This window comes from Tachypleus tridentatus, chromosome 13, assembly GCF_004210375.1.
Source record: "Tachypleus tridentatus isolate NWPU-2018 chromosome 13, ASM421037v1, whole genome shotgun sequence".
Lineage (NCBI taxonomy): Eukaryota > Metazoa > Arthropoda > Merostomata > Xiphosura > Limulidae > Tachypleus > Tachypleus tridentatus.
In genome coordinates, this window is record NC_134837.1 from 255,318,049 (window position 1) to 255,332,172 (window position 14,124).

A 14,124-nucleotide genomic window follows, 5' to 3' on the forward strand; every position below is an offset into this window, starting at 1 on the left:
AATATCTACAGAGAATACAAGGTGTGTGAAGAGTCAATATCTGCAGAGAGTACAAGGTGTGTGTGTGAAGTGTCAGTATCTACAGAGAATACAAGGTGTGTGTGAAGTGTCACTATCTACAGAGAATACAAGGTGTGTGTGAAGTGTCAATATCTACAGAGAGTACAAGGTGTGTGTGTGAAGTGTCAGTATCTACAGAGAGTACAAGGTGTGTGAAGTATCAATATATACAGAGAATGCAAGGTGTGTGTGTGAAGTGTCAATATATACAGAGAATACAAGGTGCGTGAAGAGTCAATGTCTACAGAGAGTACAAGGTGTGTGAAGAGTGATTATCTACAGAGAATACAAGGTGTGTGAAGAGTGATTATCTACAGAGAATACAAAGTGTGTGAAGAGTCAATATTTACAGAGAATACAAGGTGTGTGAAGAGTCAATGTCTACAGAGAGTACAAGGTGTGTGTGTGTGAAGTGTCAATATCTACAGAGAATACAAGGTGTGTGAAGAGTCAATATCTGCAGAGAGTACAAGGTGTGTGTGTGAAGTGTCAGTATCTACAGAGAGTGCAAGGTGTGTGAAGTATCAATATATACAGAGAATGCAAGGTGTGTGTGTGAAGTGTCAATATCTACAGAGAATACAAGGTGTGTAAAGAGTCAATATCTACAGAGAGTACAAGGTGTGTGAAGAGTCAATATATACAGAGAATACAAGGTGTGTGAAGAGTCAATATCTACAGAGAGTACAAGGTGTGTGTGTGAAGTGTCAGTATCTACAGAGAGTACAAGGTGTGTGAAGTGTCAATATCTACAGAGAATACAAGGTGTGTGAAGAGTCAATGTCTACAGAGAGTACAAGGTGTGTGTGTGAAGTGTCAGTATCTACAGAGAGTACAAGGTGTGTGAAGTGTCAATATCTACAGAGAGTACAAGGTGTGTGTGAAGTGCAAGAAATTGGTCTCTGAGTACAGACATGTACAGGGTATTCAGAAGGAGCGGGAAAAACCTAATAATAAATTAATGAACTCGAATTATCTTGTATTCTGTATTAATTATCTTGTATCCTGTATTAATTATCTAGTATCCTGTATTAATTATCTTGTATCCTGTATTAATTATCTAGTATTCTGTATTAATTATCTAGTATCCTGTATTAATTATCTAGTATTCTGTATTAATTAGCTAGCATTCTGTATTAATTATCTAGTATTCTGTATTAATTCAAATTGTGTGTTTCTAAGTTGATTTTGTTTTTATTGGCGAACTCTTCCTGCTACTTTGAAGCATCACCAAACCTGGCAAGTGGAGGCAGGGCAGTACAGAAGATGCCCTTGTTTATATGGTGTTGACCACTGCCAAAGGTGAATAAAACTCATTTGGCAGGTTACCCAGGCATGGGTCACTGAACTGTTAACCTGACATCGGATTCTATGTTCATGACCCAGCATGGGATGTAAGTGACGTCATATCGGATTCTATGTTCATGGCCCAGCATGGGATTTAAGTGACGTCATTATTCAAACTATACTCAAACCGCCATTCATGAGCAAGCGAGACAAAACGTGACGCATGTGCTCAAGTACCACAGGCAGGTATCCTAATGAGGGGGGGGTCTTTTATTGTGCATACATCTTTGAGGTAACTATAGATGTAATTGGGAATAATGGAGGAATTTAATCTATACATTGAAACCATCGGAATATTTTGTATTAGGGTGTACTAAAGAAGCGACACCTTCAGGATTATTTATGCTTTGTTTTTGTGAAGGCTCGAGCGATCAAGGTCAGGTCGCATGACAGCTTAATTTGATATAATACAATGGCAACATTCGAGTTTGTTTGTTTCTTTTTAATTTAGTAATTTTAACAGTTACAAGATCAAAATCTTTTTTGCTGAACTCGAAATTTGTTTCTCAAATCCGGAATTTGTAACTGAGCTCGAAATACTTTCGTGTTTGGTCACTTAGACTATTATACGTTAAGTAACTACAGAGTATGACTCCAAAATCCTGACATCAGCGTTGAAAACGTTTGGATGCCCTGAACTGAATCGAAGCTGTTCTCTTTACACAGCAACTTCTTTTATCACGAGAATCTCTCCCCTCGTGCACAGTATTAGAGCGTGATGGAATCTCTTACTGTTATTTCTCCATCGTTAAAACCAATAAGAGCAAATGGTGCTTGCAGTAAGACAGGGATGTAGATCTGTTCTTGATCAGGGATGTTCAAGTTTCTTTTCTCATTAAACTAAGGCTTCCCTGCGAAATGTGATTATAACAAATAAGGTTTCTTAGGATAACATTAATTAGGTCATTGACGTTTCGACTGTTGCGCTTACTTGGGAGTAAAGAAATCAATGATAGGAAGCTAAGCAGGAAACATTGTGAAAGATGCTATACGAATAAGGCTTTCAAGCGTCTGTTGTTATCTTTTATTTAGCGAAATCACTGTCGTTTAGCCACTTTTGTAATTTGTTTATAGGCTTAGCCGCAATTGCAAACATTAGTTTACCTGAAGTTTTGTACCACCTACACTTGCCAAACGTCATAATTATAAATGCATTTAAAAACATTTCCGAAATTTAACCTGAATTATGGTTAAATAAGATAAAGCTGACCTCGAGCGTTCAGATTTGGATAACTTGAAGCTGTAGGATCTTATAGAACTTAAAAAAAATATTTTCAAGTTTGGAGAATTTTGGAAACAAATGTAAAACTATTTAAATTCTTTGTAATTCTGAAAATGGTTTATCCGATCGTCTTAGTGTACGCTGTCACGATAAACTGACCATAACAACATATTTTGACTTTTTAAACACTCTAATTAATCTTTAAAATAATTTTGAATGCGTTATCATAATAAAATAATTACACAAAATAACTGGCTTCGTCTTAAATTGAACTAATTTTTAAACAGCTTTGGACATTATTTATTACTTTGGTTTAAGTCCATTTGTCTGTTTTAATCACGAATATTTTTATAGAGTTTTTGCTGACTACTAGCTAGATAGTTATTTTACCTATTTCAACACATTGCGTACATTTTATCCTGTGACTTGTGTGTCGGTTTTTCATATCTAATTTCAGAAAGAAACCAAATTCTTTACAAACTGATATTCGAAACTAAAGAAACTCTGGGAAAGACGCACAGAGCATCAGTCAGTATCTGAAATTATAAACGTGGCAGCAGAATGTTCATTGTGTTTTATGTTTAACATTGCATTTCGTAATATAATAGTTGTGGGTTTACGGACTGACAACGCTAAAATTCGGGGCTCGATTTCCCGCGGAGGATACCTCAATTATTTCAAATTTACTTTGCTATTGAATGAACAAACAGACATTACATTTCTGCATGGAAAAACACTTGTATTGTTTTGGGGGGGGAGAGGAGAAGTGGGCGTGGCTAGTCATCAACGCCCATTGCCAAATCTTGGACTATTCTTTTACAAACTAATAGTGAGATTGACCGTACCCATTATAACGCCCCCCGGCTGAAAGGACGAATATGTTGGGTGAGACGGGGTTTTCGGATCCGCAATCTTCAGTTTGCGAATCGAGCGCCCTCACCACCTGAACAAATTTATTTTAATAACTTCATTTGAATGAAGGGTAGAATTAATCATTACTTGCAATTATTGTACAACAAAGCGAGTGTGAGATAAAGGAGACGTCAGGTATTCCAGTGTGGCTTTGCTTTAAGACAAACATTACATTTCCACGTGGAAAAGACTTGTATTTTCTTTGAGAGTAGGGGAGAATGTGGCAGTATTTTCGAACCATTAAAATCTTAGATGTCACCTAACTTTTAGCAGGCCCGGCATGGCCAAGCGTGTTCAGGCGTGCGACTCGTAATCTGAGGGTCGCGGGTTCGCATCTCCGTCGCGCAAAACATGCTCGCCTTTTCAGCCGTGGGGACGTTATAATGTGACGGTCAATCCCACTATTCGTTGGTAAAAGAATAGCCCAACAGTTGGCGGTGGGTGGTGATGACTAGCTGCCTTCCCTCTAGTCTTACACTACTAAATTAGGGACGGCTAGCGCAGATAGCCCTCCAGTAGCTTTGGGCGAAATTAAAAACAAACAAACAAACAAAACAAAAACTTTTAACAACTTCTCTCGTAGTTTCTTCATTAATTAAAAATTTAAGATTACCAACCACATGTCTCCAGTTGCGTCAGTAAACCTGTGACGTTTTTAAGTGGAACGTAGTTTGCGTTCAATAATTAATTAAATGTATAACACCCTCCCCACAAAAAAACAAACCCTGATGAAGTTGCGTCGTTTCATTTTGAATTATATTATATCATAGTTTGCGATGTTATCTCTGATAAAATTAGGTCAGTTTTACTACATATTGCATTAACGATAATTCAAAAAATTGTGTGCGTACATATGTTTTTGGGCTTGGTGTAGCCCAGGGGTGTGCAACATTTTTCGTCGGTGGGCCATATAACCAACTTCATCAATCAAGCGGGGCCACTTAAAAAACAAGCTTATTCGTGTACATGCACAATAAATTTAAAAAAATTCTCAAAATGCAAGCAATAATATTTTATATTTTTGCATGAGTGATCATTTTAGTGCGACACTTGAAATTTAGAGTCCTTGCAGAGCTTGTCAATATCAGCTTTGACAGAAGTGGTTGCCACTCTTAACTGACTGGTCAAATGTTCATCAGTCAGCTGACTTCTACATTTGGTTTTGATGAGCTTCATTTTGGAGAAAAATTGCTCACAGCAGTAGGTGCTACCAAAAAGGGAGGCAATTCTTTGTGCATGACGGGACAAATTGGGAAACTTTTCACGTACACAGAGTTTGTAAAAGTCTAGCAAACTGTTTTCAGAGAATTTCCTTTTAGTGTCCATGTCAGCCTGCAGTTCAATGAGTTCCATTTGGCAATCATCAGGACTGTCTTCCACTGCCAAATCAAAAGGTTGAGCGAACAATTTCAATCTAATTTCAGTTTGTCTGAAATCTGGAAATCTGTTTGCAAACTCATCACGCAGCTTTTGTACACTGGTTCCATATTTGGTGCAATCCAGATTAGGAAATTCCAGTTTCCTGGTTGGAAGACATGTAAAATGGGTCAATATGGCTCTTCTCAACTGAACCTGGAAAAGTTCCAATTTCTTCTCAAAAGCACAAATATGCTCAAACAACTTATTCACAAGTTGACTTTTCCCTTGTAGTTTTAAGTTTAAATCAGACTCGAATTATCTTGTATTCTGTATTAATTATCTTGTATCCTGTATTAATTATCTAGTATCCTGTATTAATTATCTTGTATCCTGTATTAATTATCTAGTATTCTGTATTAATTATCTAGTATCCTGTATTAAATATTTAGTATTCTGTATTAATTAGCTAGTATTCTGTATTAATTCAAATTGTGTGTTTCTAAGTTGATTTGTTTTTATTGGCGAACTCTTCCTGCTACTTTGAAGCATCACCAAACCTGGCAAGTGGAGGCAGGGCAGTACAGAAGATGCCCTTGTTTATATGGTGTTGACCACTGCCAAAGGTGAATAAAACTCATTTGGCAGGTTACCCAGGCATGGGTCACTGAACTGTTAACCTGACATCGGATTCTATGTTCATGACCCAGCATGGGATGTAAGTGACGTCATATCGGATTCTATGTTCATGGCCCAGCATGGGATTTAAGTGACGTCATTATTCAAACTATACTCAAACCGCCATTCATGAGCAAGCGAGACAAAACGTGACGCATGTGCTCAAGTACCACAGGCAGGTATCCTAATGAGGGGGGGGGGGGTCTTTTATTGTGCATACATCTTTGAGGTAACTATAGATGTAATTGGGAATAATGGAGGAATTTAATCTATACATTGAAACCATCGGAATATTTTGTATTAGGGTGTACTAAAGAAGCGACACCTTCAGGATTATTTATGCTTTGTTTTTGTGAAGGCACGAGCGATCAAGGTCAGGTCGCATGACAGCTTAATTTGATATAATACAATGGCAACATTCGAGTTTGTTTGTTTTTTTTTAATTTAGTAATTTTAACAGTTACAAGATCAAAATCTTTTTTTCTGAACTCGAAATTTGTTTCTCACATCCGGAATTTGTAACTGAGCTTGAAATACTTTCGTGTGTGGTCACTTAGACTATTATACGTTAAGTAACTACAGAGTATGACTTTAAAATCCTGACATCAGCGTTGAAAACGTTTGGATGCCCTGAACTGAAGCTGTTCTCTTTATACAGCAACTTCTTTTATCACGAGAATCTCTCCCCTCGTGCACAGTATTAGAGCGTGATGGAATCTCTTACTGTTATTTCTCCATCGTTAAAACCAATAAGAGCAAATGGTGCTTGCAGTAAGACAGGGATGTAGATCTGTTCTTGATCAGGGATGTTCAAGTTTCTTTTCTCATTAAACTAAGGCTTCCCTGCGAAATGTGATTATAACAAATAAGGTTTCTTAGGATAACATTAATTAGGTCATTTCGACTGTTGCGCTTACTTGGGAGTAAAGAAATCGATGATAGGAAGCTAAGAAGGAAACATTGTGAAAGATGCTATACGAATAAGGCTTTCAAGCGTCTGTTATCTTTTATTTAGCGAAATCACTGTCGTTTAGCCACTTTTGTAATTTGTTTATAGTCTTAGCCGCAATTGCAAACATTAGTTTACCTGAAGTTTTGTACCACCTACACTTGCCAAACGTCATAATTATAAATGCATTTAAAAACATTTCTGAAATTTAACCTGAATTATGGTTAAATAAGATAAAGCTGACCTCGAGCGTTCAGATTTGGATAACTTGAAGTTGTAGGATCTTATAGAACTTAAAAAAAATATTTTCAAGTTTGGAGAATTTTTGAAACAAATGTAAAACTATTTAAATTCTTTGTAATTCTGAAAATGGTTTATCCGATCGTCTTAGTGTACGCTGTCACGATAAACTGACCATAACAACATATTTTGTCTTTTTAAACACTCTAATTAATCTTTAAAATAATTTTGAATGCGTTATCATAATAAAATAATTACACAAAATAACTAGCTTCGTCTTAAATTGAACTAATTTTTAAACAGCTTTGGACATTATTTATTACTTTGGTTTAACTCCATTTGTCTGTTTTAATCACGAATATTTTTATAGAGTTATTGCTGACTACTAGCTAGATAGTTATTTTACCTATTTCAACACATTGCGTACATTTTATCCTGTGACTTGTGTGTCGGTTTTTCATATCTAATTTCAGAAAGAAACCAAATTCTTTACAAACTGATATTCGAAACTAAAGAAACTCTGGGAAAGACGCACAGAGCATCAGTCAGTATCTGAAATTATAAACGTGGCAGCAGAATGTTCATTGTGTTTTATGTTTAACATTGCATTTCGTAATATAATAGTTGTGGGTTTACGGACTGACAACGCTAAAATTCGGGGCTCGATTTCCCGCGGAGGATACCTCAATTATTTCAAATTTACTTTGCTATTGAATGAACAATGGGGAGAAGTGGGCGTGGCTAGTCATCAACGCCCATTGCCAAATCTTGGACTATTCTTTTACAAACTAATAGTGAGATTGACCGTACCCATTATAACGCCCCCCTTCCCCGGCTGAAAGGACGAACATGTTGGGTGAGACAGGGTTTTCGGATCCGCGATCTTCAGTTTGCGAATCGAGCGCCCTCACCACCTGATCAAACTTATTTTAATAACTTCATTTGAATGAAGGGTAGAATTAATCATTACTTGCAATTATTGTGCAACAAAGCGAGTGTGAGATAAAGGAGACGTCAGGTATCCCAGTGTGGCTTTGCTTTAAGACAAACATTACATTTCCACGTGGAAAAGACTTGTATTTTCTTTGAGAGTAGGGGAGAATGTGGCAGTATTTTCAAACCATTAAAATCTTAGATGTCACCTAACTTTTAGAAGGCCCGGCATGGCCAAGCGTGTTCAGGCGTGCGACTCGTAATCTGAGTGTCGCGGGTTCGCATCTCCGTCGTGCAAAACATGCTCGCCCTTTCAGCCGTGGGGACGTTATAATGTGACGGTCAATCCCACTATTCGTTGGTAAAAGAATAGCCCAACAGTTGGCGGTGGGTGGTGATGACTAGCTGCCTTCCCTCTAGTCTTACACTGCGAAATTAGGGACGGCTAGCACAGATAGCTCTCCAGTAGCTTTGGGCGAAATTAAAAACAAACAAACAAACAAAACAAAAACTTTTAACAACTTCTCTCGTAGTTTCTTCATTAATTAAAAATTTAAGAGTACCAACCACATGTCTCCAGTTGCGTCAGTAAACCTGTGACGTTTTTAAGTGGAACGTAGTTTGCGTTCAATAATTAATTAAATGTATAACACCCTCCCCCCAAAAAAACAAACCCTGATGAAGTTGCGTCGTTTCATTTTGAATTATATTATATCATAGTTATCTCTGATAAAATTAGGTCAGTTTTACTACATATTACATTAACGATAATTCAAAAAATTGTGTGCGTACATATGTTTTTGGGCTTGGTGTAGCCAGTAGGTTATCATGCCGGAACGTGAAACCCACTGCTCATGGCTCACGTTATTTTATCGCAGAATCACGTTCCTTACATTGGAGACTTAGATACGTTATAGTCGCAGAATCACGTTCCTTACATTGGAGACTTAGATACGTTATAGTCGCAGAATCACGTTCCTTACATTGGAGACTTAGATACGTTATAGTAATTACGGTCAAATTTTTACATTATTTTAGTATAGCCCAAATATTGGCGATGGATGTTGTTTAATAGTTGCTTTTCCTCTAGTCTGCCAGTTTAAAATTAAGATAGACTAGAGCAGATAAATGGTGTAGTTTTATACGAATTTTGGATGCGAACAAAATAAACATTTTTTTTGTATATCTTCTACTAGCATAAAATACCTACATTCTATCGTGATGCTAAAAACGTTACCTCACCATTCACGAAGTCCCCAGTGTATCGACCAAACTCCTCTGTTATCCTTAGCTATCCCCAAGAGACGGTGTGGTACCAGTAAACAACGTGGGTCACGCGCTTGTGGTACCTGACACGTGTATCCAGTTTGTTTTTTCTACTTTGGTGTAATGAGCATAATTTTAAACATGTCGCTCACAAAACCCAAACGTGGGTCAGAAACACAAAATCAGATCAGAGATCCAAGTTTAGCAATCCAGAAAACTCTATAGACGAAAACCCCCCTCTTGGTAAGGAGGTTAAGTCGTATATATAAAAGGACCCTTCCTTCCTCCACTTTACGAGCCACCACGACTTAACTCACCAAGTGTGGTTCTGCCAGCTCCAAAACTGTGGGATGATTTCACGTTCAAACAAATTCACGAACACACAACAATAATTAGCATACGATGGCTGCTCATGTTGCATAACTTGTGATTTGTTTGTGTGACATTAAGCTACTACTCGAAAGATATCTACAGAATAGCCAACATGCCAGAGAAGTAAATTTATAAATTAACAAAATAACCGACATGTTTTTTTTTTTACAGAATAGCCAACATTTCAGAGAAGTAAATTTATAAATTCACAAAATAACCGACATGTTTTTTTTTACAGAATAGCCAACATTTCAGAGAAGTAAATTTATAAATTAACAAAATAACCGACATGTTTGTTTTATACAGAATAGCTAACATGTCAGAGAATTAAATTTATAAATTAACAAAATATCCGACATGTTTGTTTTATACAGAATAGCCAACATGTCAGAGAAGTAAATTTATAAGTTAACAAAATAACCGACATGTTTGTTTTATACAGAATAGCCAACATGTCAGAGAATTAAATTTATAAATTAACAAAATATCCGACATGTTTGTTTTATACAGAATAGCCAACATGTCAGAGAAGTAAATTTATAAATTAACAAAATAACCGACATGTTTTTTTACAGAATCGCCAACATATCAGAGAAGTAAATTTTATAAATTAACAAAATAACCGACATGTTTTGTTTTGTTTTAATTTTGCGCAAGGCTACACGGGGGTTATCTGCGCGAGCCGTCCATACTCATGTCATCAATAACATTTAAAGACTGTTGCAAAAATATATGGAATTTAATTAATTGTGTTAGGAAATGACCACACTGCTAGAGTCCAATTTCTTCTTTTTTGAAAAGTAAAAGTTAACACAAATTAATTTTAGCTGTTTGTAGTGAATTTTCTTGTGGATTTACTGAAAGAAGTTTCTCAGTAAAATTGGATTAAATTATAAGCTCAGTAAATAACAAATTTAAATTATCAAATCCTCAAACTCACATCTTTAGTATAAAGTCTAAAGCGACTCTTTTTCTGGTTATCATTGAAATGTTCGGAAAAGTAAAAAAAAAAATATATGTATATATTTTTATGCTTTCAATAACTTCAATCTCAGAGTCCATATTTTTGTGCCAGGAAAATCGACGGATAATCGCCAGTAAAAAGTTTCAGTATTTGATTTTGAGCGGTTAAGGGTTAAGAAACGATCTCATTCAATGGGACACCAACATGGGGATTGTTTTGAATTTCGCGCAAAGCTACACGAGAGCCATATGCGTTAGCCGTCCCTAATTTAGCAGTGTAAGACTAGAGGGAAGGCAGCTAGCTAGTCATCACCATCCACTGCCAACTCTTGGGCTACTCTTTTACCAACGAATAGTGGGATTGATCGTACATTCTAACCCCCCCACGGCTGAAAGGGTGAGCATATTTGGTGCGATGGGGATTCGAACCTGCGACCCTCAGATTACGAGGGTCGAACGCCTTAACCCACCTGGCCATGACGGGCCCCTGGATTAGAGAAGTTTAAAGAAATAATAATTTGGTTATTTATTCAATTAAAAAACAAGAACAGTGCACTGTCTTGTGATTTAAACTTGAAATATGTCTGTTTAATAACTGTTTAAAAATAATTTTTGGCTCTGTGTCTATGTTATCTGATTATAAGTGTCCTAAATTTTAATAGGTTAGGCAATACTAATACGTAATTTAGACATCGAGGATGTTGGGGTCGGGCGTTGCTTAGTGATCAGCATGCTGGACCATGAATCCGAAGATTCCAGCTTTGTATCCTTTGCCGCAAAATCTCGAAACCACATTTTGGAACTATTGGCGTGTTATAAGAGTTACAACAAAATCCCCCTATTTTGTCAAAGAAGAGTAGCCAGAGAATTGGCGGTGGGTCCTGTTGACCAGTTGCCTTTTTCATAGTCTGTCGGTTTAAAATTAGGGACGGCTAGCACGAATAGCTTTGTGTAGCTTTGCGCGAAACGTCTGAGAGGAACAAATACGAATGTTAAGCTGTTCTTCACAATTAGAACAATTACGACTGTAATTCAGCATGTTCAGTTGTTGATATCATTATCTTGTAAGAGAACAAACACCACTTAAATGCTACGCAATTGGATTACTGAATGTTTAAGTTAAAAAGAATAAAAAAATATACGTAACTAACCAGTTTTCGAAAATATTATTATTACCCGACGTGCCTTAGGGATGCGAAAATTAAAAAAAAAACAAACAGCGCCGAAATAAACTTCTTTAAATGATCATTGTTCAATGCGGGATATTCAAAACGAAAAACCGACTATCTTATGGCTCTTAAGATATCAACTTATGTGTTCTGTTTTTTGTTGTTGTTGTTTTTGTGTGTCTGGGTGTATCAGTTTTTATTTTTATATATTTTTTTTCTCACAAAGCTTTCTTTCCTGGTGCTGGCGAACCATCTGCACGAATTTAACCGAATGAAACTGATAGGGATCTTCCACGAGCACTTCTTGGATCTGCAAACGTAATTCAAGTTGTTGTTGTTGTTAGTGCAAAACTACACAATGGGCTGTCTTCACTCTCTTTATCGCGGGAAACAAAATCCCTGATTTTAGTATTATTCAACTGTCTGTTAACCCATAGAGAAATGTGACTAAAATATAACTATCTGCATTTCTCAAATATACTACAAAATATCTGGGGAAGAAGTTAAAGTTTATCTGGAGTTCTTTATGTGTTTCAAAACACACACATATACACATTTTTTTAGTGAAATTAAATAACTTATATCTAAATGAAGTTAAATAAATAAACAAAATCGTGAGGATTGTTTGTTTGTTTTTGAATTTCGCACAAAGCTACTCGAGGACTATCTGTGCTAGCCGTCCCTAATTTAGCAGTGTAAGACTAGAGGGAAGGCAACTAGTCATCACCACCCACCGCCAACTCTTGGGCTACTCTTTTACCAACGAATAGTGGGATTGACCGTCACTTTATAACGCCCTCACGGCTGAAAGGGTGAGCATGTTTGGCGCGACGGGGATGCGAACTTGCGACCCTCAGATTACGAGTCGCACGCCTTGACACGCTTAGCCATGCCGGGCCGTAAATCATGAGGAAGGAATGCGTTTAAAACAGCAAATCCCAACCTCTGATTGATCATAACTATAACATAATCAAGCCATAAACCAAAACACATTAACATGAAATTAGAAAAAAAAAAGTTGAACATTAAAAAAAATGGGGTACAGGTTACAACGTGGAATTATAAAATGATTTTTTCATGTGCAGTGTTTTATTTTTTAATTTTATGTAAACTTTTTTTGGTTTATGGCTTGAACATTTTGTGGTTATGATATGCATGTATGTTTGTATGTCAAAAGGAAAATTTATTAAATATTTGCTGCACTTTTGCATCAGGATGGAGAAAGGTATATTAATGGAGAAACCACCTAGCAACTAAGAATAGTTTGTACTGTTTGCCAAAACTAGTAATAATACTTATTCTTTTATTCTGCAATTAAATATATCGTAATAAGATTTTCTACGAGACAGTTCTTGCTTTGTAAGCTTTTGATACACGAATCAGTGTCTGTGTGGCATTTACGTTTGCCGTTGCAATCCGGGGCTACACTTTGGAGCGTAGACATCGTAAATAATTCGTACAAATGTCGAGATGTTCGTTAAATCCGCCATCGTTATAATTTGTGTTTTGTTGGCTAGATGGCGCTTTTCTCGGATGGTTCGCGAACAGCGTTCAATCATTTAATTTCTATACACACCCAACACAGCCGGGTAACGACAGCATTGTTACGCTACCTGTTTTAAATGGAACTGTTATAAAATAGCTGGTGGTCAGTAAATTCTTCTAAGATACACTGTGTCCATCAATGGTCAAGACTTAGAGACAGTTCTTTTTTTTCCTTTCTTTTCCATATGCAGTCTTTCAAACACTCCAGGAAAACCCATGAAATACGAAAGAAGGAACGAATTGTTTCATTTTTGATATTGATGTCCGCGAATGTTGATCCTTATTGCCAGTTCTTCTCAGTGGCTCACATGACTGCATCTAGGTGAAAGTGGTAGTGGACGCTGAGGTCTTGGTATGTAGAAAAAAATTTGGGCATTTGCGTCTTTGAGTCTAGTTGTAGATTTGAGACTTTCTGTGATCTGTTGTTAAATGCAAAACCACTATTTCTAGTTATTTCCCTGAGAGGTGTCCAAAGGCCGCCTGGAGGTATTGCATATTTTTAACCATTTGCACCACTTTACAGTAGTGTGTTGTCTGTTATTCAGTTAGCAGACACTGAAATGACTAACCCGCGTCTGTTTTTAAGCGATATTTCAGCCTGAAAAGTTATACAACTAAAGCGACTATTTGAGAAAAGTCTGTGTGTGTGTGTGTGTTTGTTTACTTACAACTGTCGAATCGCTTGACCGATTGTCACCAAATCTGGCATTACTTTTAGGACTCTCTGGGAAGAAGGAGATTGTAATTTGTATATAATCCCGTTATACTCCAGAAAGCTCTTAAGTCTTCTGTATGTGTTGAACAGATGCGACAAGTAGTTCATAATAAAGGAAATACACGCAGTTCATAAAAATAAAATAAAAATAAATAATAAAAAAGGAATGTGTATTTTGTATGAAACAAAATATTAAAAAAGAAGTAGAAAAACGTAATGGGCCCAGCACCGGCCAGGTGGTTAGGGCGCACGGCTCGTAATCTGAGGTTTGTGGGTTTGAATCCCCCAACATACCAAACATGCTCTCCCTTCCATCCATGGGGGCGTTATAATGTTACGATCAATCCCACTATTCGTTGGTAAAAAAAGTAGCCCAAGAATTGGCGGTAGGTGGTGA

The 14,124-nt window shown here is 36.8% G+C and overlaps 1 long non-coding RNA gene across 2 annotated transcripts in view; it reads left to right on the forward strand.

Moving 5' to 3' along the window:
• LOC143240699 (uncharacterized) overlaps positions 1 to 13,188 on the forward strand; it is a 29,308-nt gene extending 16,120 nt beyond the window's left edge. Inside the window, exon 3 of one of the 2 annotated variants that reach the window (XR_013021885.1) lies at positions 11,694 to 13,188. This is a non-coding gene — a long non-coding RNA (uncharacterized LOC143240699). The remainder of the gene's footprint in view (positions 1 to 11,693) is intronic. The other variant, XR_013021882.1, reaches the window with a different exon arrangement.
• The last annotated feature ends 936 nt before the right edge of the window (positions 13,189 to 14,124 follow it).